General features: G+C 38.1%; 1 protein-coding gene across 7 annotated transcripts in view; it reads left to right on the forward strand.

The window, feature by feature from the left end:
• The window catches only part of RERE (arginine-glutamic acid dipeptide repeats), a 466,101-nt gene that overhangs the window by 79,673 nt on the left and 363,809 nt on the right, over positions 1-22,619 (forward strand). For 2 of the 7 annotated variants that reach the window (XM_069079579.1, XM_069079580.1), the window contains exon 1: positions 22,177-22,244. The exons of the other annotated variants lie outside the window; for them this stretch is intronic. The gene's annotated coding sequence lies outside the window, so the exon portion shown is untranslated. Of the gene's footprint in view, positions 1-22,176; positions 22,245-22,619 lie in introns of those variants that run through there. 7 annotated transcript variants of the gene reach the window in all.

A 22,619-nucleotide genomic window follows, 5' to 3' on the forward strand; every position in this document is an offset into this window, starting at 1 on the left:
GATGATGATGATGATGATGATGATGATGATGATGATGATGATGATGATGATGATAGCAGCTAACATATAATAGTACTCACTATTTGCTAAGCCCTTAGCAATTATTATCTTATTTGATCCTTACAATAGCTCTGGGAAGTAGATACTGTTCTTATCACCATTTTGTATAAATAAGCTGAGGTAAACCAAAGTTAAATTACTTTCCCATAGTCACATAACTAGTATGTGTCTGGGGTAAAATTTGAACTCAAGTCTTCCTGACTTTAGGCCCATCAGGCAGAAGATGATGTTTTCCAAATTGGTAATGTTTGTGCATAAAATCAGATCAGTGAAATAAAGCCGTTGCATGTTTCAGAGCATCCTGAATGAGATTCATAATTGCTATAAAGTATTTAGCCTAACTATCCATGTAGGAAAAAGCATGAGTATTAGGAATGCCTGTTGTCTTAGGTTATTATATGCATTTGTATGGCAAACTATTGTGATAATCCATTAGAATATTTATCTTCAATACTTCAGATGGTTAGATTAGGCTATTGAAAGAGTGATGGGGGTAGCAAGCTGGTGCAGTGAATAGAGCACGGGCCCTGGAGTCAGGAGGACCAGAGTTCAGATCCAGCCTCAGACACTTAACACACTCAATAGCCAAGTGACTTTGGGCAAGTTACTTAACCCCAATTGCCCTCCAAACACACACAAACACACACACACACACACACTCACTCACACACACAAAGAGTGATGGAAAGCAGGCTCAATTGCTTCAGTGAACTGGAGTTTTTTTTTTAAATACCCCCAACTTTTTCCTAATACAAATTTACACCTTTTTTTTTTTTTTAAAGCAATTGGGGTTAAGTAACTTGCTCAAGGTTACATGGCTAGGTGTTTCTGGGTGGGTGCCAAGTGTCTGAGCCCAGATTCAATCCCAGGTCATCCTGACTCTGGGGCCGGTGCTCTTACTCACTGTACTACCTGGCTGCCCCAAATTTCCATCTTTTAATTACCACTAGACCTTCAGTAACAATTATGGCTTCGAGTTGGGTACTTTTTAATGGCTCTAAAATTTTGAGATTGAAGAACACTATTTCTCCAAAGGTCATCTAAGAAGTACATGGTTGGTATAACCAGCCTATTGCATATTATAAACAAAGAATTACAAATAGTATAAATAGTATTAGAGAAACTTAGCATGGGAAAAGATGATAGGCTAGCTTTTTTGGGGAGCATGGATAACTGGTTCACATCCAGTGTGTTCCTTTGATATCCTTGGAATGTCAGGAAAACTTAAATATGTCTGGTAACACATTTGGTGAACCAAACTTTTACGAGATAGATATGACTGGATTATTATAGGCATAATTAAAGTCATCTCACATTTATTAGATCATAGATCCACTGGCATATTTGTATTATCTTTGAGCTGCTGTGACAATTGTTACATTAGTGTGCATAATAGACACTGTATGACACTTGATACTTTTGCGTTCATTTTTCTTATATCTTGCATTTTTCTATTCTAGTATAAATGACCAAAATGACACTTATAGTTAGTGATAAAAAATTATTTTCTCCTCACAGATGCATTGTGTACTAAGTTGCAGTCTTCCAAGCTGATTAACTTCCTGCATTATATAATAATGTCTTGTTTTTTTAATTTTTTGGCTTTTTTCCAGGGGGGAAAGGCAGGGCAGTTGGTGTTAAGTGACTTGCCAAGGCCACACGGCTAGTTTTTTGTGTTAAGTGTCTGAGGCAGCATTTGAACTCAGGTCCTCCTGACTCCAGGGCCCGTGCTCTATTCACTGTGCCACCCAGCTACCCCATAATTAATGACTTATTTAACTGGCTACACTTAAAGTAGTAGACCTTGAGTGTTTACTTTTTTTATTAGGTGGCTCGATTTTAGAAATTTGTTAATACAATTTTTTTAATAGTATAACAAGATACTTTGTAGAAACACTGAGAGGAATTCCCTTAGCCTTTAACATACACAAATAGCATTCTAAACAAAAGTTAAGTTATAAGTTGTACATTATCTTTTTATATTCAGTGCTTTTTTTGTATTAAAATATATAAAGTTATAAAAAAACATAAATTATGAAAATTAGTATCACCAAAACTCAATCCTCAGAAAATTATACCTCAAAAACAAGGCAAGCATTAATATGTTGGAGACAAAACATTATTTAATAAACAAAATATCTTCAGGGATTTAAGAGACAAATTTGATTTATGTAGATTTATAGACTTGTAAAGAAAAGAGGGCTTGCCTCATCTTGGACAAATTCATTATTTTCACATTCTTCAGTAAGTCACTTGTTTCTAGTCTTAGGTGTCACCTACACATAACTTTTTTTTAAAGTAGTTGGAGTTAAGTAACTTGCCCAAGGTTACACACCCAGTTATTTTGTGTGGGTGCTAAGTATCTGAGGCTGGAACTGATCCCAGGTCTCCTGGACTCCGGGGCCGGCGCTTTTACTGCGCCACCTAGCTGCCCCCCTACATATAACTTTTAAAAATAAAAACTTCGATTACTACAAAGGTTGTAATATTGCTTAAAGGAATGAAGTTTGACCTTTTCCTTTCACAATGAAATGATATGGATCTATTTAAAGTAAAAAAAAATAGCCCCAAACTTCTTTGGATCCAATTGAATATACCATCTGTCTGTTCCAAACCCTCTTTCTGCCAACTCTTACCTTGCTTTTGATGAGATGCCTTTGTCATGGTAACAAATTGATTTATTGCACAGCAAATGTGCAGCCATATTTGCTTACAGGTTTCTTCGGAATGGGGTATTGATTTCTAGTGTTAGCATGGTCAGTATGGCAAATTAATTTCTTTCTCTTATATTCTGTTAGCTGTTGGGAAGTCTCATTCTTTGCCCCAGTCAGTATGAAATAACTTAAAAAAAACGGAAGAAATAAGATAAAAGCAAGGGGTTTACCAATTTTAGGATTTATTGATAGCCAATTAAGAATATTTGTTTCTTGTTCCTGTTTTGAAATATACATTTTCCTAAAGAAGTGTGTTGTGTGGGCTATTTCCTAGGGTCATAATTCTTTTTACTAGAAAAAAATTTATTCAGAATTTAATCAGTAAACAGTCATTTCCCTAAACATAGGAGGACACTGAGGATTCTATGTGAAATTATGAATCTCACTTTCATACAGCTTGCTTAAAAAAAAAAAAGTATTCTAAATGCTACATGTTTCAAAACTGTCCAGCCTGTTAGTTCTGCCTTCTGTTGCTAACAACTGGTGCTTGTGTATTTTCTCTGTCTCTCTGTCTCTGTCTTTGTCTCTGTCTCTGTCTCTCCTTCCCCATGACCCTCATTCCTTCTGATACTACCCCCATCCCTGTGTCAGTTAACCAAGTGTTAGAAGGGAAAATAAATTTTAATAACAACGAATGAACATAATCAAATAAAATGTATCTACACAATTGCCATATCCAAAAATGTGTTTTCATCTTTTATCTGTCTCCTGCCAGGATGTGAATAATAGACTTCATAATTGATCTCCAGTGGTATGGTTTGTTCATTGATCTGATCAGAGTTCTCAGGTGTTTTTAAAGATTACTATGTTTTTTATTACAGTGTTGTCTTTTTTGATTTTTGGAGAGGGGAAGGTAGGGCAGTTGGGGTTAAGTGATTTGCTCAAGGTCACACGGCTAGGTTTTGTGTTGTGTCTGGGGCAGAAGTTGAACTCAAGTCCTCCTGACTCCAGGGCTGGTGCTCTATTCACCGAGCCACCTAGCCGCCCCCTACAATATTGTTGTCATCGATTAAATGGCTATTCTGACACTGCTTATTTCACTCTGCAACAGTTCATACTATTTTTGATTTTCTGAAATTTTCTCTTTATTGATTGTGGTGCTGTCTTATTATATTACATTTATACACCACAATTTGTTTAGCCATTCGCCAGTTGTCTAAGGATAATCTAGAGTACCCCCATTAAATTCTAATTACTTTTGCTTCTTCCCTCTCTTCCTTTTAACTCTACCTTTCTTTGTTTCTCCAGTACTTATCAGAGTGTCTAGCCTAACATATTGTATGTGCTTATTAAATATTGATTGACTACTAGATTGACTGATCAGGAAATGTTACTGGCAAGAATTTACTTCCTGGCATTATTCTTTGGACATTCCCTTTGCCTTCCTCCCTAATGTTTTTCTCTCTGCTTTTATGTATTTCTATCTCAAACTCTTTCTGGATGGGTGTGTTTTTGAAATTCCTTTGTCATTTTCAGATACTTGTCTCCCCTTTTCTCCATGTTTGTACACTGTCCTCACCCACTCCAGTTATTAGAAATAGTAAGATTTGGTGAAGGAAGGAACCTGCCTGAACTCCTCCGTGAATTCCTTCAGTAACCTCTTAAAAGTGAATCTGAACAAATTTTAGAGTGGCACAATCCATTAAGAGATGGAGTATGGGAGATTTTCAGTCCAGGAAAATGTGCATATGGGACTGGGCAGGGAAAGCATGGAAAAAAAGTGGGGACTACACCAGTACAGATCTGCAGCCTAACCAGAGTGGAGCCAGAGTGAGCCCTGGCGAGCTGATTCACTCACTGCAGGGGTGATTCACAGACCTCTCACTGGACAGGGGATTTGTTGGAGGTGGGTAAGAGAAAGCACAGGGCCTGGGTCAGCAGCAGCTAATCCTAGGGCTACCAAACAGCCTGGATGTTTGGAAATCAACTACCTGCACTTCTGGGAGCCAGGATAGTTGAATCAACCATAGGTGCTTGATACCATAGGTTCCTTGATACTATAAAGTGTCAAGTGTCTGAGGCCAAATACCCCTCTCTGACCCTGAAAACTCAGAGAATATTGCCCAAGTGTGAAATTCTTAAATGGTGGAATCAGCGGCAGATTTGGGAGTCCTAGGGGAAGGGCGTGGTTGTGCTGTGCCAAGGCTAAGGTGTAGCATGGCAGGTGTCTCAACAAACCCTATCTCAGATGACCAGCAGGAGATCCTAAACTCCGTGTTGTTGGAGTTGGCAAGAGCTAACATCCAAACCCCAGGTGTATCTTCCCACAATCAGGGTAATCATCAGATGCTGACATGGCCACCAGCAGCTGGCCCTACCTGAGATTTAGCTCAGGGACTGGGAAGCAGAATCCTTAAGCAGCCAGACCACCCTTCCCCCATACCTTACTTACATTGTGAGCTTGAGAGTTACCTGGGGCAACTCAGAAAATTCTGGCCTTGGCCTCTGTCTAGGTACCCAGAGGCCATAGCACACAAAGTCAGAACCCTAGCTACCAGCATCAGAAGTGTGGGTCAGTGCCCTCTGTGTCCCAGAAGCAGAAATCAACTTTAAAAGCCAGGAAATAGGCAGTTACAATGGGCAAAAAGCAAGTTGGAAAAACAAAAACAATTGAATCATTTTGTAGCAGGTGAGAAGAATCAAATGCACAAGAGATCATCACTGACAACATAACCAACTCTAAAACCTCAACAGGGAACATGAACTGGTCTCAAGCTGAGAAAGCATTCTTAGAAGAGCTAAAAAAGGATTTCAAAAGCCAAATTAGAGAGGTAGAAGATAAACTAATTATTTTTAAATTACAATTCACAAAATAGAAAAAAATTTACTGAAGAAAACAGCTACTTAAAAAGTAGAATTTGTGAAACTGGAAAAGAGGTGCAAAATCTTCCTGAAGAAAAGAACTCCCTAAAAACAAAATCTGAAGAGAGGGAAAAGGAATTTAAAAAATTAATGAAGGAAAATAATTTGCCAAAAATTGGAATCAGTCAGTTTGAAGCTAATGATTCTATGAGGTATCAAGAATCAGTCAGATAAAACCTAAAGAATGAAAAATTAGAAGAAAATGTAAAATATCCCATAAGACTACTCCAAAAAGATTCATGGTGGAAACGGATATCCACATCCAGAGAATGGAACTATGGAATCTGAATACAGATTGAAGCAAACTACTTGTTCTCTCCCATTTCTGTTTTGTTTTGTTTCACTCGTTCTTTCTCACTGTTCACTTCATTGTTTATAATTCTTCTTTACAACTAGACTAATGCTTAATGCAGAGGTATTTGTGGAGCCTTCATATGATTGCATGCTGCCATGGAAGGGAGGGAGGAAAAGAGAGAGGGGGAGAAACTTTGGAACTCAAGAGTTTGTGGAACTAAATATTGTAAACTAAAAGTAGATAAACAGGGTGTCTAGGTGGCATAGTAAATAGAGCACCAGCCCCAGAGTCAGGAAGACCTGAGTTCAAATGTGGCCTCATACAAGTAACACTTACTAGCTGTGCGACCTTGGGCAGGTTGCTTAACCCCAAATGCCCTCCAAAAAAGCTAAAAAAAACAACAACAACACAAATTTAATCAAATAAAATTTTCAAAAAACTAAAAAAAAAAAAAAAATAGTAATGTTTTGCCTGCTTTTCCTCCAGTCTCTACTAATGTTCCTGGTATTACCCTCCTTTTCTCTTTTCACTCTCAACTCTCAGAACTAATCTACCCCAAGATTTCTGTTTTTCTTTCTTAACATCCTCAGTCTCCTTTGAAGAAATTAGTATTCTGAAGGGACACATTTCTTTCACCCATGAGAATTTTAGCACTCAATTAGTTTCTTATGGAGGTTTATCTTTCTAGGTGTCTCTAAGATCTCCTGTTTGCCTTTTAGCATTCCTACTCAACTCTAATTTTTTCAGTCAGAAATGCATTAAGGTCCTCTGTTTCACTAAGTGTACATTTTCCTGCTGTAGTTGTATGCATAACTTTATAGGGTAAGTTATCTTTGTAAACTTGGAACGTTTGCCTTTTGTAATAATGATTTTTCCAGATTAATTATTTCATTTAGTAATAGCTGCCTGGTCTTGAGTGACCCTCACTGTGATTCCTTGATACTATAGAGTGTCAAGTGTCTGAGGCCAAATGTGAATTTAGGTCCTCCTGACTCCAGGGTCAGTGCTGTATCCACTGTGTCACCTAGCTGCTTCCCCTTGATTCTTACACTGTTTTTTCCATTGTTCATCACATTTTTTTTTCTTTGATGTAGGAGCTTTGGATATTAGCTTTGATGTTCCTGTGTATTTTTCCTTTTGTCATTTCCTTTTGGAGGTGATCACTGCATTTAAATTTTTTCTTTGTCACATGATCTTCATAGATCTATGCAGTTTTTATTTATGATTTTTTGAAATAGAGTGTTCAATTCCCCAACCCTCTTTGGGCAATACTCCCCCCTCCTCCCCAGTCTTAGTTTTCAGGAAGTTTTATGATTCTTAAATTCTGTCTCCTTGACTTGTTTTTCAGATCAATTTAATGTCATCAGACAGCTTACATTATATTTTTTTCAATCTTTTGATTTTGTTTTATTATTTCTTACTATCTCTTGGAATCATTTCTATTTGATCTAGTTTTCACGAATAATATTCCTTGGGTAACATTTACTACTTTCTTTTAAAAATTACTGTTCTTTTTCTGTTATTCATACTTTTTAAATTCTTGATTTTTTTTCAAATACTCCTAATGTAAAACCTATGTTTTTCCTTGAGACAGTCTCTGCTTAAAGTTTCATCAAATTAGATTTGCAATTATTTTTTTTTTTTATAAGCAATCGGGGTTAAGTAACTTGCTCAAGGTTACACGGCCAGTTATTTTTGGGTGTGGTGCTGAGTATCTGAGCCCGGATTTGATCCAGGTCATCCCCACACTGGAGCCGGTGCTCTTACTTGCTGAGCCACCTGGCTACCCCTAAGCAATTGGGGTTAAGTAACTTGCTCAAGTTTACACGGCCAGGTGTTTCTGGGTGGGTGTTAAGTGTCTGAGCCCGGATTCGATTCCCCAGGTCTTCTCAACACTGGAGCCGGTGCTCTTACTCGCTGTGCTACCTGGCTGCCCCAGATTTGCAGTTATTTTTTATTATTATGGTTTAAAAAAAATGTCTCCAGATTTACTTGTAGAATAGGGGCCTCGTGCCAAGTCCAGGCTATGCCTTTTATTGCACTTTGGGTTGATCCTCTTTGGTCTCTTTCTTGTTCTTTTGCTGATTTCAACCTTCTGGGGTTAAGAAATGAAAATCTAGAATTGAAGTGTAGATAATCAGTAGTTTTGCTTTGGAGAAGTTGAGAAGGATGAAAACTGAGAAAAAGCCACCAGACTTAGCAATTGAAAGATCATTTGTTGAGAGTAGTTTCATTTTAATGGTGATACATATAGTACATGTAGGAGGTGATACAGTGGATCGAAATGGTTCAGTATCGTTGCCAAGAAAATTCCCAGTGGGGTCACAAATAGTTCCTACAAGTACTACATTGCAGGGAGAGGAATGAAAATGAAGGGATCTAGTGTAGATAGCTTTCTTAAGGAGTTTAAGTAGGGGAAGAGAGATATAAAATTGTAGAAAGCTGGGATGATCAGATCGACTGAGGCTTTTTTATGGATTAGAATTACATTTGTAAGTTTCAGAGTCAGATCCCAGAGATAGGAGAATATTGAAGATTTTGGAAAGAAGTCAATCCTATAGGGTCGGCTAGGTGGCACAGTGAGTAGAGCGTCGGCCTAGGAGTCAGGAGGACCCGAGTTTGGTTCTAGCCTCAGACACTTCTCACTCACACCAAAAAGCAAAAAAAATAAAAAGTCAATCCTATAGAGAATGCAGGGTTAAATGGGATCAAGATACTTGTTAAGGGGTGTTCATTGGCAGAGAGAAGCACCCACCTCTTGAGTTAATTGAAGGAAGCATCAATAGTTGGGGAAGAAATTTTGTGAGTTTATTTATTTATTTATTTGGTTATTTTCATTTGACAGTTTTTGGATAGACTAGTGACTTACTAGGACATTGATTCTCTTTTGGAGTAGAATTGTGTAAGTAGAGAGAATCTAAGACTGAAGACATCTTAGGAGTTCTATGTTCCTACCTTAATTATACAGTTGAGGAATTTGAAGAACAGCCAGACTAAAAACTGAGGATCTTAGGTTAATACAAGCATTAGCAGATTCAATAATCATATTTAGGCCTCTTCCCCCTTGATTTAGTGTACTGTGTTAAGTGATTAATTTTTGGAGGCATTCATGGGTGAGAAGGGAACATATAGATCAACTGTTTTTAGGAGGAACAGTGATCACATGTATTTTAGTGTAGACAGAGCTCAACACGATGGTGATGACACTAGAAAAATCATACCATGTAAGAGAAATGCAGAGAATTGCAGATGATTTAGTCTGGAAAAGAGGAATCTGGCATGGGGTAGAGTGATGGCCACAGTGGATAGCTGCCTTAAACATTTGAATGATGGCTGTGTATAAAAGAATCATAGCACTTTAGAATCATAGTTTTAGTGTGAAAAAGAATCTTAGAGTTAAGCTGTTTCAATCCTCTCATAGATTGACTCATAGTAGTTAAGTAACTTGGCTCAGTCCTCATTGGTTTTAAATGGTACAGCTAACATTTGAACCCAGGTTCTAGAATACAACATCTTTTTTTGGGGGGGGGGGCAGACTATACTGCATTTTTAGCTCAATGGGACAGAAATAAGAAAAATGGATTGATGTTTCAGTTGGGTAGATTTTCTTACATATAAGGAAACATTTCCTTAGAACCAGAATTGTCTAAGAGTTTATTGAGTATTTTGAGAAAGAATGAGTTCCCTGGCACTTGTGGACTTTACAGGGAGATGTCATAGCTCAATCATCTTTTGGCCTTTACCTCATCATTGTGTTTAGTTAACAGTCTCTCATTTCCTTTGTCTACCCATAATCTGGTATTGTTTGTGACAGTCCTATCCATCTGTGATATTTACAGTTGCAAGTGAAGGTACCAACATGAGTTTTCTGAGCCAAATTTATGTTTGAGAAAAACTTTTTTTCTGGTCAGCATCTGTACGTGTATTCAAAAGTAACAGAAAGTTAATTAGTTTAGTAAATGAGTAAATAAAAAAGGTCATAGTAAAAAAAAAGTTTTCAAATTGTTTCTAACCCATACCTGTTTATTCGTGTAGACTAGGATGTTGAATTAGTACAATACCATGTAGAGATACAACAGAGGGTGCTGGGTCAGCATTTGTTAACTTTCTGAGCCTGCTACTAAAATCAGTTTAGTGGAGTGTGACAAATAGAATTCCAGTCATAGTGGAACAAGATTTATATTTACCTAGAGTCTAATTGGACTGAGATTTCCTGCAGTTTGTTAAAATCTGCTGCCCTTTTGCTTATTGAACAAGCATTTGAACTCCTAAGCTCCTGAGGGCTTAGCTTTTGCTGGCTCAATTAATTGTTAAATGTTCCATTTATAATAATTATACATCGATGCCTTTGCATTGGAGCAACTGAGGAAATAACTGAAAGAGTTGTTTAATCTGTTTTGCAAAAACCTCTTCTTTTGCAAAGGACAGTTTTGATCTGAAGTGGCATTGTGGTATTTGAGTTGGATAACTTGAGTTAAATTGAAATGCAGGAATTTGGCTCTGTCTTGACAGAGATTGGCTTGTATTTGACATTGACCCATGTGTTTGTCTTCCTTCCAGATATTGCCCTCTATTTATTCTGACAGCTTCACCAGCTGAGAAAACTAGACTTGCCAGAATTAAAAATATTTTCTAGGGAATTTAAGATGAAATAGTGTTTCATACTTGGAAAATTGCTTTGCCATGTGTGTACAAAATAATTTCTTTGCCTTAAATTCAAATATTCTAAAAAATACAAATAAGTTACCTTCAAATTTTGACATACGAAAAGTCTAACTTCAATATTCAAAACTAGATAAACATTCTTGCCTTCTTAATTAATATTTTAAAGAATTATAAGTATATAAACATATGTAATAGAAAATTTAAATTTCTGAATATATTACACAAAAATAATGTATAAATGTATATTATATATAAAAGTGTAAATATATAATATAAAGTTTTACATTTACATATCACAATGCATTTGTATATGTTATTTGTGTGCTGTCTTTCCAAGTAGAATGTGAGTTCCTTACTGGCAAGAACTGTGTTTTGGCCTTCCTTTGTATCACTAGAACTTAGCACAGTGTCTGACACTTAATAATTGCTTGTTGACTGACTTCTTTCTCTTCTTGTTCCATTTCCCCTTTTTTGTGCTCTATTTTGTTAGATTTGTATTAGTGTAGATTTTGCATTAGCAATTTTAATTAGCAAGAAAATGCAATAAAAGTTATGAGTTCTTTTAAGGTAATGCTTTTAAGCACTTGAATTTTAATGAATTTTCCGTCATAGTACCCCAAGTTACATTTTTGTTTATTAATATCTGGTACTTTAAAAATTATTTTTCCTTTTTCTTACCATTAAAAAAGTGTTAAAAAATTTTAATGTAGCCAGTGAGATACATAAAATTTGCAGTGTCATCTTGTATATAAAAGAAGTTACTTGTTTTAAAAATTTAAAAAAAAAACTGAGTTGATTTCGACATATACTAGCATCATGCCTTTGGGCTCAAGTAGGCATATTGATTTTTGTCATGCTGTATCATATTGTTTTCTCAAGTAGTATCATTTCCATAATGCACAGTGTAGCTTATTGTCAGTTGCCTTTAAAAGGCAATGATGTAATTCTTTATCCCTCCATGAATGTTGGTAGCCACTGTTCTGTCTTTGTGTATTGAGCAACTTTTAATATTTGACAGATGGAATATTAATGTCTCACTTATAATTAATCAGCAGAGGTTGGTCTTGGGGAATATATTTATTTAATTGGCCCTTCAGATTCCTTTTTTTCTTTTTAGATTGGTGGTGGTAGTGTCTGGGAGCTGGGCTTTATTACATAACTGCTCTTTTTTTTTTTTTTTAACCATGATTGAGTTTCCATCAATGCTTCTAAAGCCTTGTAAAAATAGAGGATTTTTATCGGTATGATAACTCTGATCATAATAATATGCTATACTATTAGTTAGTGCAGTGATTGAGTCCTCCATTTTCACAAAATGAGATAGGAGCCTTACTTGTGATTTTATTGGTAAATAGAACTCTTGGGTGAAGAAGCTTCTTATACCAAATGCACCTTCTCTGCAACTTAGAGAGAAAGAGGTTTGGTTAGAGCATTGAGAGGTGCAGGTAGAACTTGAACCCAGGTTCACAGGATGTCTAATGAGTATCCATGTGTTTGCCTGTTTTCTTTGTCATACTTTGGAAGGTCTGTGTTTGTCCTGATGTGAATATCAGAGAATCAGTAGAATTTGAGTGTTGGCATGGAACTAGAAGCTTGTCTAGTTGTATCCATTCATGAAAAGAGTCCTAATATAACTAGAAGTAGTTGTCTAGCTTAGGGCTTTTTAAACTTTTTCCACTCCAACCCCTTCCCCACATTTTAGCCCTGTTGGCCTTGAATGTGGAGTAGCCTGACAGCATGTGTAGTGCAAAGTGTGCATGCTTTGTTTTCAGAACTAAGGCTACTGTGAAGTTGCATTATGCAACTGCTGCAAGAAACATTGTAGATTTATTATGCATTTGATTTTGAATTAATTTTTGGTCACTGTGTGTTCAGAAACCTTTTTCTGTTGCCAAATTTTTCAGCTCCCCATGTGGGTTGCAACCTACATTTAAGAAGTGCTAATCTAGCCTGTGCTTGAAGGTGGCCTCCAAGGAGGTGGAGCCCATCACTTTTGGAGGCAGCTCATTATGCTTTAGTACAGTACTAAAAGTTTTTTCATGGCATCCTCTTCTAACAAGAAACTCAAACTCTTTCATGCCTTAAGCATTTCATGAATTACTAGACCTATGAAACTTTTTTTTTTTTTTTTTGCTCTTTGGAGGGCAATTGGTGTTAAGTGACTTGCTCAAGGTCACACGGGTAGTTTTTTTTGTGTTGTGTTGGAGGCTGGATTTGAACTCAGGTCCTCCTGACTCCAGGGCCAGTGCTCTATTCACTGCACCACCTAGCTGTCCCTATAAAACATTTTTTATCAGCTAACTAGTTTTGTGTTATGTTGAATTTTTCCATACACAGAAGCTAGTAGTTACTCTCATTTGTTGATCAATCAAAGGAGGAGGTAATTGATAATCTCTAAGATGTATTCCAGTCTATGCCTGTAAACCTTTCTTGATTCAAAGCTCCATTGCTTTCTGTTCCCTTTGTCAGAGAACATTTTCATCTGCTAGTAATGTGTGTGAGTACACACATCTATATATGTACCCACACATATATTCTTTTAATAGCAACATTAGGAAGACATTTCTGTGGTGCTTCAGGCATACATGGGCTTTACATTCATTTTCTTTTGTGCTTCTCAACAATCCTGTGTTATTCTTATTTTATGTGTATGAAAACAGAAATAGCTATTGTTCCATCAGTCATACACGACTGTTTGTGACTCCATGGACCATAAAACATGCCAAGCCCTTCTAACCTTCCAGGTTCATGTTCATTTTCCATGTATCCTTCAAGTTCATGTTTGTTGTTTCCATGACATTATCTGTTCACCTAATCATCTAATGTCCCCTTTTACTTTTGCTTTCAATCTTTCCCATCATCAGGGTCTTTCTCTAATCAGTCCTAGCATCTCATTCTATGACCAAAGTATTTAAGTTTCAGCTTGAGTATTTGGCCTTCCAGTGAATAACCTTGATTAATTTCTTTAACTATTGAGTGATTTGATCTCTTGCTATCAAGGGGACTCTCAGTAGTGTTGTTCAGCACCACAGTTCAAAGATGTCGATTCTATGGTTCTCTGCTTTCTTTACAATCCAAGTCTCAGAGCCATACACTGCTACTGGAAAAACCATAGCTTTGACCTTTGTCAGCAAGGTGATGTTTCTGCTTTTTAGTATGCTGTCCAGATTTGCCATAGCTTTCCTTCCAAGGAGCAAGTGTCTTTTAATTTCATGGCTGCAGTCACCATCTACAGTGATCTCTGAGCCCAAGAATATAAAATCTGACACTGTTTCCTGGACGTGATAGGAACAGGTGCCAAGATTTTAGTTTTTGGATGTCAAGCTTCAAGATAGCTTTTACACTCTCCTCTTTCACTCCCATCAAGAGGCTTCTTAGTTCCTCTTCACTTTCTGCCTTCAGGATACTGTGCTCTGCATTATCTGATATTTTTTCAGCAACTTTAATTTGGCCTTTGGATACATCCAGCCTTGCATTTTTTATTATGTACTCTACACATAAGTTAAATAGATAAGGTGACAACAAACAGTGTTATAGTACTCTTTTTCCAATATTAAATCAATCTCTTGTTGCAGAACAATTTATACAATGACAACTTTAAAAGGATTTGGAATCCCAGTGTAGTCCCTAGCCATAATCTGACTAATGATGAAACATGATAGATGAAACATCTATCCACATCCTGATAAATTTGAAAGCTCAAAGTACAGAATGAGATAATAATATTGTTTATTTTTCATTTTTTGCTTGGAAATTGTCAATGTAGACATTTGTTTTTGCTTGAATTAAAAATTTGAAACATAGGGAGTGGAGCCAAAATGGCGGAGTAAAATCACAAACTTGGCATGGGCTCCGGCTTCAGCCATCTCCAATACCTGTAAAAAAATGACTGAACAAATTTTAAAGCTACAGAACCCACAGAGAGACCGAGAGAAACAAATCTGCTGAAGGAAGACTGGCAGGCCGACAGCAAAGGTCTGTCGCAATGCGCTGGGATCTGAGTGCAGTCCCCAGTGAGCCATGGTTCTGGCCCTAGGGAGGCCCAGCCAGTGCCCATACTGGCCAGAGCAGACTTCAGAAGAGTGAATCACCAGCAGCTGTGGCAGTTTCCACATTCCTCAACCCATAAATGCCAAAGAGAAAATAAAAGTTCAGTCAGGAGCTCTGTTTTAAGAGTGGAGGAACAGCGTGGTCCAGCCTGTGTACCAGCTGCTTTCAGAACTCTTGGCCTGCAGATCATAGGGGGACCAAGCAACCCTTTAGAGGACAGTTGCTCTTGCTTTGACCTGCTTGGATCTGGATCACGGTCTTGGGTGGTGGTCCTGGGGTGAGTGGTCAGTGAGCCATAGCTCATGGGGGCTGTAGAGAGGGGGCCCAACTAATAGTTCTGGCAGCTGTGAAAACCCCAGCAGTGTGGGACAAAGCTCTCTCCATTCTGTAAGCAGAGTTCTGCTTTGGCAAAAGCCTGAAAAGTCAAGTAATTAGCAAGATGAGGAAGCACAATCAGACCATACAATCCTTTTTTGGGGACAGAAATAATCAAAGCATGGCACTGGAGGAAGACAGCGAAGTCAGAACTCTTGCATCAAAAGCTTCCAAGAAAAATATGAACTGATCACAGGCCATGGAGGAGCTCAAGAAGGATTTTGAAAATCAAGAGAAGTGGAGGAAAAATTGGGAAGAGAAATGAGAATGGTGCAAGAAAATCATGAAAAGCTAGCCAACAGCCTGCTAAAGGAGACCCAAAAAGATTTTGAAGAAAATAATACCTTAAAAAGTAGGAGGGTGTATGTGTATATAAATATATATGTGAGTGTGTGCATATGTGTGTACATACACAAAGGACACAGGATGGGTTGAATATGAAGTGATGATATCTTAAAAATAAAGCTAAGAGGTGAGAGAGGAATATATTGAGAGGAGAAAGGGAGAGATAGATTAGGGTAAATTATCTCATATAAAAGAGGCAAGAGAACACTGTTCCAATGGAGGGGAAGAGCAGGAAGGTGAAAGGGAATGGGTGTACCTTACTCTCATAGAATTTGGCTTAAGGAGGGAATCACATACACATTCAGTTGGGTATCTTACCCTACAAGAAAGCGGGGGGGAAAGGGGTAAGGGGGGGGTGATAGAAGGGAGGGCAGATTGGGGGAGAGGGTAATTAGAAGCACACATTTTTGAAAAGGGGCAAGGTTAAAGTAGAAAATAGAAGAAGTAGGGGGGTGGGATAGGATGGAAAGAAATATAGTTAGTCTTTCACAATATAACTACTGTGGAAATGTTTTTTGTAACTAGACATGTACAACCTATGTTGAATTGCTTGTCTTCCCAGTGGGGGTGGGTGAGGAGTTAAGAAGAGAAAGACTTTGGAACTTACAGTTTCAAAAAACAAATGTTAATGGATGTTGCATGCAACTGGGAAATAACATACACAGGCACTGGAGTATAGAAATCCATCTTGCCCTACTAGAAAGTTGTGGGTGGTGGTGGTGGTGGTGGTGTGGATATAAGAGAGAACAGATTGGGGGAAGGGGTATTCAGTAGGCTCGCTATTTTGGGGTGGGGGTAGGGGAGAGATGAGGAGAAAAATTTATAACTTAGAATCTTGTGGAAATGAATGTTGAAAATTAAAAATAAATAAATTTTAAAAATTGTAACATAGGTTCTGTTTTTATTTGTTCTCATTTGATGGGGCCAGGTGTTTGAGTGAGTGGGAGAAAAGGTGTATTTTTGATGATTGGTGAAAAAAAAAAGCCAAATACAATAATAAGAATAACAAGAAAAACAACCCAAAAAAGAAGCATTTATTAAGTCCTTAAGTGACCAATACCAGAGAAAGGGGCCATCAATTTAGAGGGCTTTCCCGTGGTGAGATGGTTGATGGAGCATCATGGAGAAAGTATCTTCTGGGGTGAGTTAGTTGCTATGATATGAAAGAAAAACATCTAGATTGGCAGAAATGGAGTTTTAAGAAGAATGAAGGAGTGAAAATGACTTACTATATTAAAATGGAAATTCTGGGAGGAAATACTGACCAGTTGGGAAGGAGGTTGCCAAAGGGCAGTAGTCTTCTAAGGAGAGTAGGCAACTGGAATAGCCTCTTTGCTAAGGAATATTACAGCTTGAGAAAGTTGGGTGTAGATAGAAGGAATTCTAGAGAGGCCAGAGTGGAGCTTCTGGAGGAATGGAGCCGTAAGCATGGCTGACCTGTAGGAGTAACTGAATGGTCACAGGAAGTGGCACAAGAGGAGGCAGTATCTTCTGTAGTGAAGGTTTCCCTGTGAAAATCAGCAGGCCTAAAATTGGACTCGATATCTTTCCCCATAAAACTTGTCTTTTTTCCAAGCTCTGTATTTCTGGTGTAGTCCTTCTTCCAGTGTCTTCGTTTCACAGTCTTGGCATTACTTTTCCCCAATACACATGTACGATGGGTTGCCAAATCTTGCCATTTCTACTTCTGTCATTTCCCTTACATTTGATCCTTTCTCTCCATTCCTATAGCTAATACCTTAGTTAAAGCGCTAATTACCTCTCTACTAATTGTCATCCCTGCCTAAAGTGTCTACTTCAGTCCATTCTAAATACTGCTGCCTCATTAATTTTTCTCAGTTGCAGCTGTGAACATGTCATTCCTCTATCTTGTTTTCTTTAAAAGTGATTAGATATTTTAAAAATGTATTTACATTTTTTATTTTAATAACAATAATGATAAAATACTGAAATAAATCATCCCTGAACCTCGTTTTGGGTCATTCCTACCATCAGAGATTCCAGTTGTTAGAAGTGATGGGGTATATCTTTTCTTTTCCTGGGTGAACATCCTTATAAAAACCTGGAGACAGGAAAATGGTGTGTCTCTTTTTAGCCACTGCAACTAGGCTGTTGTACTAGATTATAGAATGCATTGAGGGGAATAGAGTATAAGAAGACTGGAAAGGTAGCAAGGGGGGGCTAGGTTATGAAGAACTTTAAATGTTCTCTGGAGGAGTTTATATTTGATCACCGAAGTAATAAGGAGTCATTGGCATCAGGTTGAATAGAGTAATGACATGGTCAGAACAGCTGAAAATGGTGGAGAGAGACTTGAAACAGGAAAATTAGTTAGAAGCCTATTGTTATAATTGAGGTGGGAGCTGATAAGGGCCTGAACTGGGCTTCTCAATAGAGGAGTTGAAAGAAGGAAACATTTATAAAATATAATTTTAATGTAGAAAAAACTAATTGTCAATCAATTAAGTGTGAGCGGTTGAGAGTGGACAGTAAAGTAAAGAGGAGGTGGGTCTTTTCCCTCCCTAAATTTATGGTTTGGAAAATACTCTACAAATATCTCAATTTATCCTCAAAACAACTCTGGGATTTGCCCCCGAGGAAACTTAGGTGGACAAATTTAAGTGACTCAGCTAGGGTCACACAGCTAGTTAGCTTCTGAAGCTGGATTTGAACTTACATGTTCTGACTCTTAACTACAGCTCTCTATCCACTGGATCACCTAGCTGCCTTTGTCAAGATGGATGAAGATTGAAAAGAAGTTGTAAGACTTGACAATTAAGAAATCACTGATAACTTTGCAAATAAGAATTTCAGTTCAATGATAAATTTGGAAGTCAGATTAAAGAAAATTGAGAAAAGAGTGAGCCTAGAGTAAGTAAAGGTACACTGTATATATGCATTTTTCCAGAATTTATACCATGTAAGGGAAGAAAGATACAGCATAGTAGGATCAATTAAACATCTTATAAGCATGGAGGAGAGATATGTTGTTTGTATGAAACAGGGAAGAAGGCAGTAGAAAGCAGTAGATTGAAGATAACAGAGATTTGGCACATAGTGTAGGCAGTTTGTTTGGAGAGGTCAGGAGGAGGTGAGATCAAAGAGTAGGTGATGTGCCAAGAGTAACTGTAGAGTTATTATCTCTATGGTTTCTTTCAGCTTCCAGTGACTGTAGGATAGATGACTTCTGAGGTCTCTATGTACTATCAATTTAAACCTGCCCATCTCTTGCTGGGCAGGTATGCTCTGTAAGGAGAGTGCAAGAGTCTGGGCCAGGCATCTTCCTTTGGCCTCCAAGAATCTGCCCCTGCATAGTGAGTGTACTACTACCTATGGCTGCCTTATAGTTGGCCTCCTTGGGTGAGAAGACCCTCAGCCATCTCGTGTTGACTTCCAGCATTTCCACTAAAGGAAGGCTGCAAGGGACTGGACCTGGTATCTTCCATTGGTGTCTGTACCTACCTTTGCTGCCAACATAAAAATCCCTTAACTTCAGCCCTTCCATCTCCTGCAGCACCTGTTTCTTAAAGGAAGGGGAACTTCACTTTTCTTCTATGCAGGTTAACCTTTCATCTCCTGCTGGGCTGTTTTTTTTTTGCCTAATTTCTACCCTTGTGGGGGAAGAAGAGAAGTGAAGCAGGGCCTTTCATCTGACCATCTGAATGCATTCTTACCATCTCATGTTCTACTGGCCTCCAATCCAGTCTCCAACTGCAGTTGTTGTCAAGTGTTGTCAAGAATGGTGCCCTCTACTAAATAATGAACATTCTCACACCTGATCATACCCTTTACATCCCAGGGATTCTGAATCCCTGTAGATCATCTTGCAAACCCCATTCCCTACTCCCCATTATTCAGTTCCTTATTCTTAACCTTCTCAATGCTACTACTCCAAAGTTTCAGCCATTCAATAGCACCCCCTTCCATTGTGTCTGTGGATTGTTTCTTGCATAGGCCAAGAACTTGCCTTCATCATAGATCTTTTCCTCTTCCATACGTTCAATATATTTGCCATTATTGAAACCTGGCTCTCTCTGATGATGCCTTTTCCTCTTAGTTGGCTACCATTTCTAACACTGAGTGTACCTTCCCTGATTTGCCTTTACACACCGATGAAATGAAGAAGTTGGAATACTCCTCACCTGCTATAGTCACTTCTGGCTTCTCCTGTACCTCTGTCATTTAGTAACCTCTTTTCCTATTAGGTTCATGGTATTTATAAATAAAATCCAATCAAAATCCTGGAAGCCAGTATTTTGGGCCTTCTCTCTTTAAATTATTAATTCCTGTATATAGTTTGCTTTGTATATGTTTATTAGCAATGTTCCTGACAGATAGTAGGTGCTTGTAGCAGCAAGCACCCCAAGCGTCCTCAGGGTTTGCAGCTACCACAGGTTCTTGGATCTGCTTTGTTAAAGGAAAGCAACTCAAAATGGGTTAACAAGCTTACTTTTATCAATCAGACATATATCGTTTACCTTGTTTAGGAGAAAAGGTTAGCACCCTGAACCTCAAAGTATACAGGCATAATTATCAAGACAGAAACATCAGGTAGACAGATTTCCAAACTGTCCAACCATTACATCCATACCCAGTCAACATCTGGGTTTCCACATTCTGGGTTTTTCAAAGCCAGGGGACTCTCAACAACGGCTTCCCAGAATTCAGATCAAATCACAGAACACTTCTCAAAGTGAGTCCCAAAACAAAGCTACACATCAGGGCTTATGTAGCCTTCTCCTGGCTCAGAGAATGTAACAACCTTATTGACTCACTGGCCAATCAAGAAGTATCTACTGAAAAACAAGCCTCCCACCCCAGGCTTCTGGTGCACATTAGCCTAGGGGCAGGGAAGATCTTTAAAATTTACATTCTTATTACAGTGCTTAATAAATCTTTGTTGATTGATGTTGTCTCCTCTATTAGATTGCAAGATACATGAGGACAGGAACTATCTTTTACCTCATTTTCTGTTTGTATCTTGGAGTTATCTTTGTAGTTGGATTATTGCAGTACCCTTTTGAGTCTGCCTTCCTCAAGTCTCTCATTCCATTCCACTCTGAAGTTAGTCACTAAAGTGATTTTCTTAAAGGTCAGGTTTGATCATGTCACAGCCCCTTGTAGGGCATCACCTACCCCCATCTCCAATCTCAGTAAACTCTAGTGGCTTCTTATTGCCTCCAGATTGAAATAAAAAATTCTCTTGACTATTAGAGACTTTCATTACCTAGCCCACTCCTACTTTTCTAGTTTTCTTACATTTTAGTCTTCCATATGTACTTTTTGATCCGGTGACACTGCCTGCCTGTCTCTTTCAGGAACAAGACATTCCATCTTTAGGCTCTGGGCATTTTCTCTGCTTGTCCTTGAATGCTTTCCATGTTCCACTTTGTTGATCTCCTTGGCCTCCTTTAAGTCCCAGCTAAAATCCATTCTTTTCCTGGAAGCCTTTTAATAATCTCTTTTAAGTCTGGTACTTCTTCTCTGTTAATTGGTTCTTATTTATCTTGTTTATAACTTGTTTGCTGTGAGGGCTAGGATGATCTTTTGTTTTTTTTTTTTTTATCTTCAGAGCTTTATATCCTGCTTGGTAGTAAGTAGGTGCTTAATAAATGTTGATTCATTGATTGAATTATCTAAGATGTGTGAGATAATTTTTTTTTTTTTCATTTTGAAGTATCAGGCCATTCCCTCACCTTTCAGGGTGAATGAGAGATAGGTTTTTGTTGGAGGCTTGTTAGAAACAAACAGAAATTTTAGAAACATCTCTTGAAATCAATTGGAGAGGAATGGAATATTTGCCTAGCTGTAGTCAAGACTCAGTTGAGGCTACATGATGTAAATTTGTTGTGGACCAGGTGGTATAATTACACTATTTCTTCCTGTTGTATTTGGTATCATATGAATGGGAGGAGAGTAAGTTTGATTGAACTAATTTCTAGTTGGGGGTTTTGCGAGGGAAGATCACTGAGACAACAGTAAAGCGTGTGATTTTTGGGTAGAAGATAGTTCTTTGTATATGTTGATCCTGTGGGGAACAATAATTGAGTAGTGGAGGGTGGAAGGTCAACATGAGAAAATAACAAGAATATATGGAGTAGAGATTGAAAGCATGGAAAAAATGTAGTGATAAAAATTTATAATCAGATAAATTGATTTTAGAGTTGGTAAACATGGAAGTAGAACTCAAACAAGGTGAAGAATATATATTATCGGTGGATCAGAGGAATAGAATGTGAGAATTTAGTAGATTTTGGTATGGAGAAAGCAGAGTATTTGAGGATTATTGATCAATATGTATATAAATGTTCTCTGGTATGAATTGAGGCATGAGATTCAATAAAAGACCGTAATTAAGCACTGAATTCATTAAGTATGAAAAAATATCCTCAGATTTGTTGTTAGTGGACTAGTACTTCTGGTTTGACTGCTTGCTGAGCACTTTTCAGGGCTGCTTATCTACCTTTGATGATCATCTGGCACTTAGCTCTCACCCATGGCCCCAAGTAGCTGTAGTGTGCACAGCAGACACACCCTGCTCAACTGTCTCAGTAGATGGGATAAACCAGTTTGTGAAGGTAACGGATGAGCCTCAAACCCTTTGGTGAGTTAGGGGGATGTTTACCCTAAGCATCTGAAAACTTTCCCAGGTGGAATGGGTGTGGAAGAGAACAGGTTGTTCCAATGACCATGAAGGCAGCTAAATTTAATAGTAATGGAAATTTGAAAATCTTCCCTGCCCCTTAATAGGCCAAATGTAATCACATGGAACCTGTGGTGGGAGGAGTTTGCTGAATGGGTGGAGTGAGCAGGAAGCTGGAAGTCAGAGCAGTTAGAGCTGGGGGAGAGAGGACACAGGCAAGGAGACAGCTAGGCATGTGAGTGTTTGTTTGTGGGAAGGCTTTAGGATGGTGTTGCTCTGTGCAGTGATAATGTCTGTTAACTTCTTTGTAGCTGTGATGGATTTCTCTTTCAGGTATCTGAATAAATGTTTTTCTTCTGTTTTCTATACGGAGCATGTGTTATATTTTGCAATTCAGAACTACGCCGGTATATTCATACTCACCATTGTTGCTGTGAATGTTGAATCAGTGCTACACTAAGGCAGGGCTGTGGAGCTCTTAGAGCTTGGTAAAGCTTTGAAGATTCCAAGGTCATCCATTGCATTCTGGGCCATAGCCAGTTGTCCTGACTTTTGTCTTGTCACTGGACTTCGATGACTTGGGAAGAAAGAGTGAGGCTGAGAATGTTGT

The sequence above is a fragment of the Petaurus breviceps genome, unplaced genomic scaffold, assembly GCF_028583685.1.
Source record: "Petaurus breviceps papuanus isolate PSGF00001 unplaced genomic scaffold, PetGlider_PUasm1.0 91041, whole genome shotgun sequence".
In the NCBI taxonomy this organism is placed as follows: domain Eukaryota; kingdom Metazoa; phylum Chordata; class Mammalia; order Diprotodontia; family Petauridae; genus Petaurus; species Petaurus breviceps.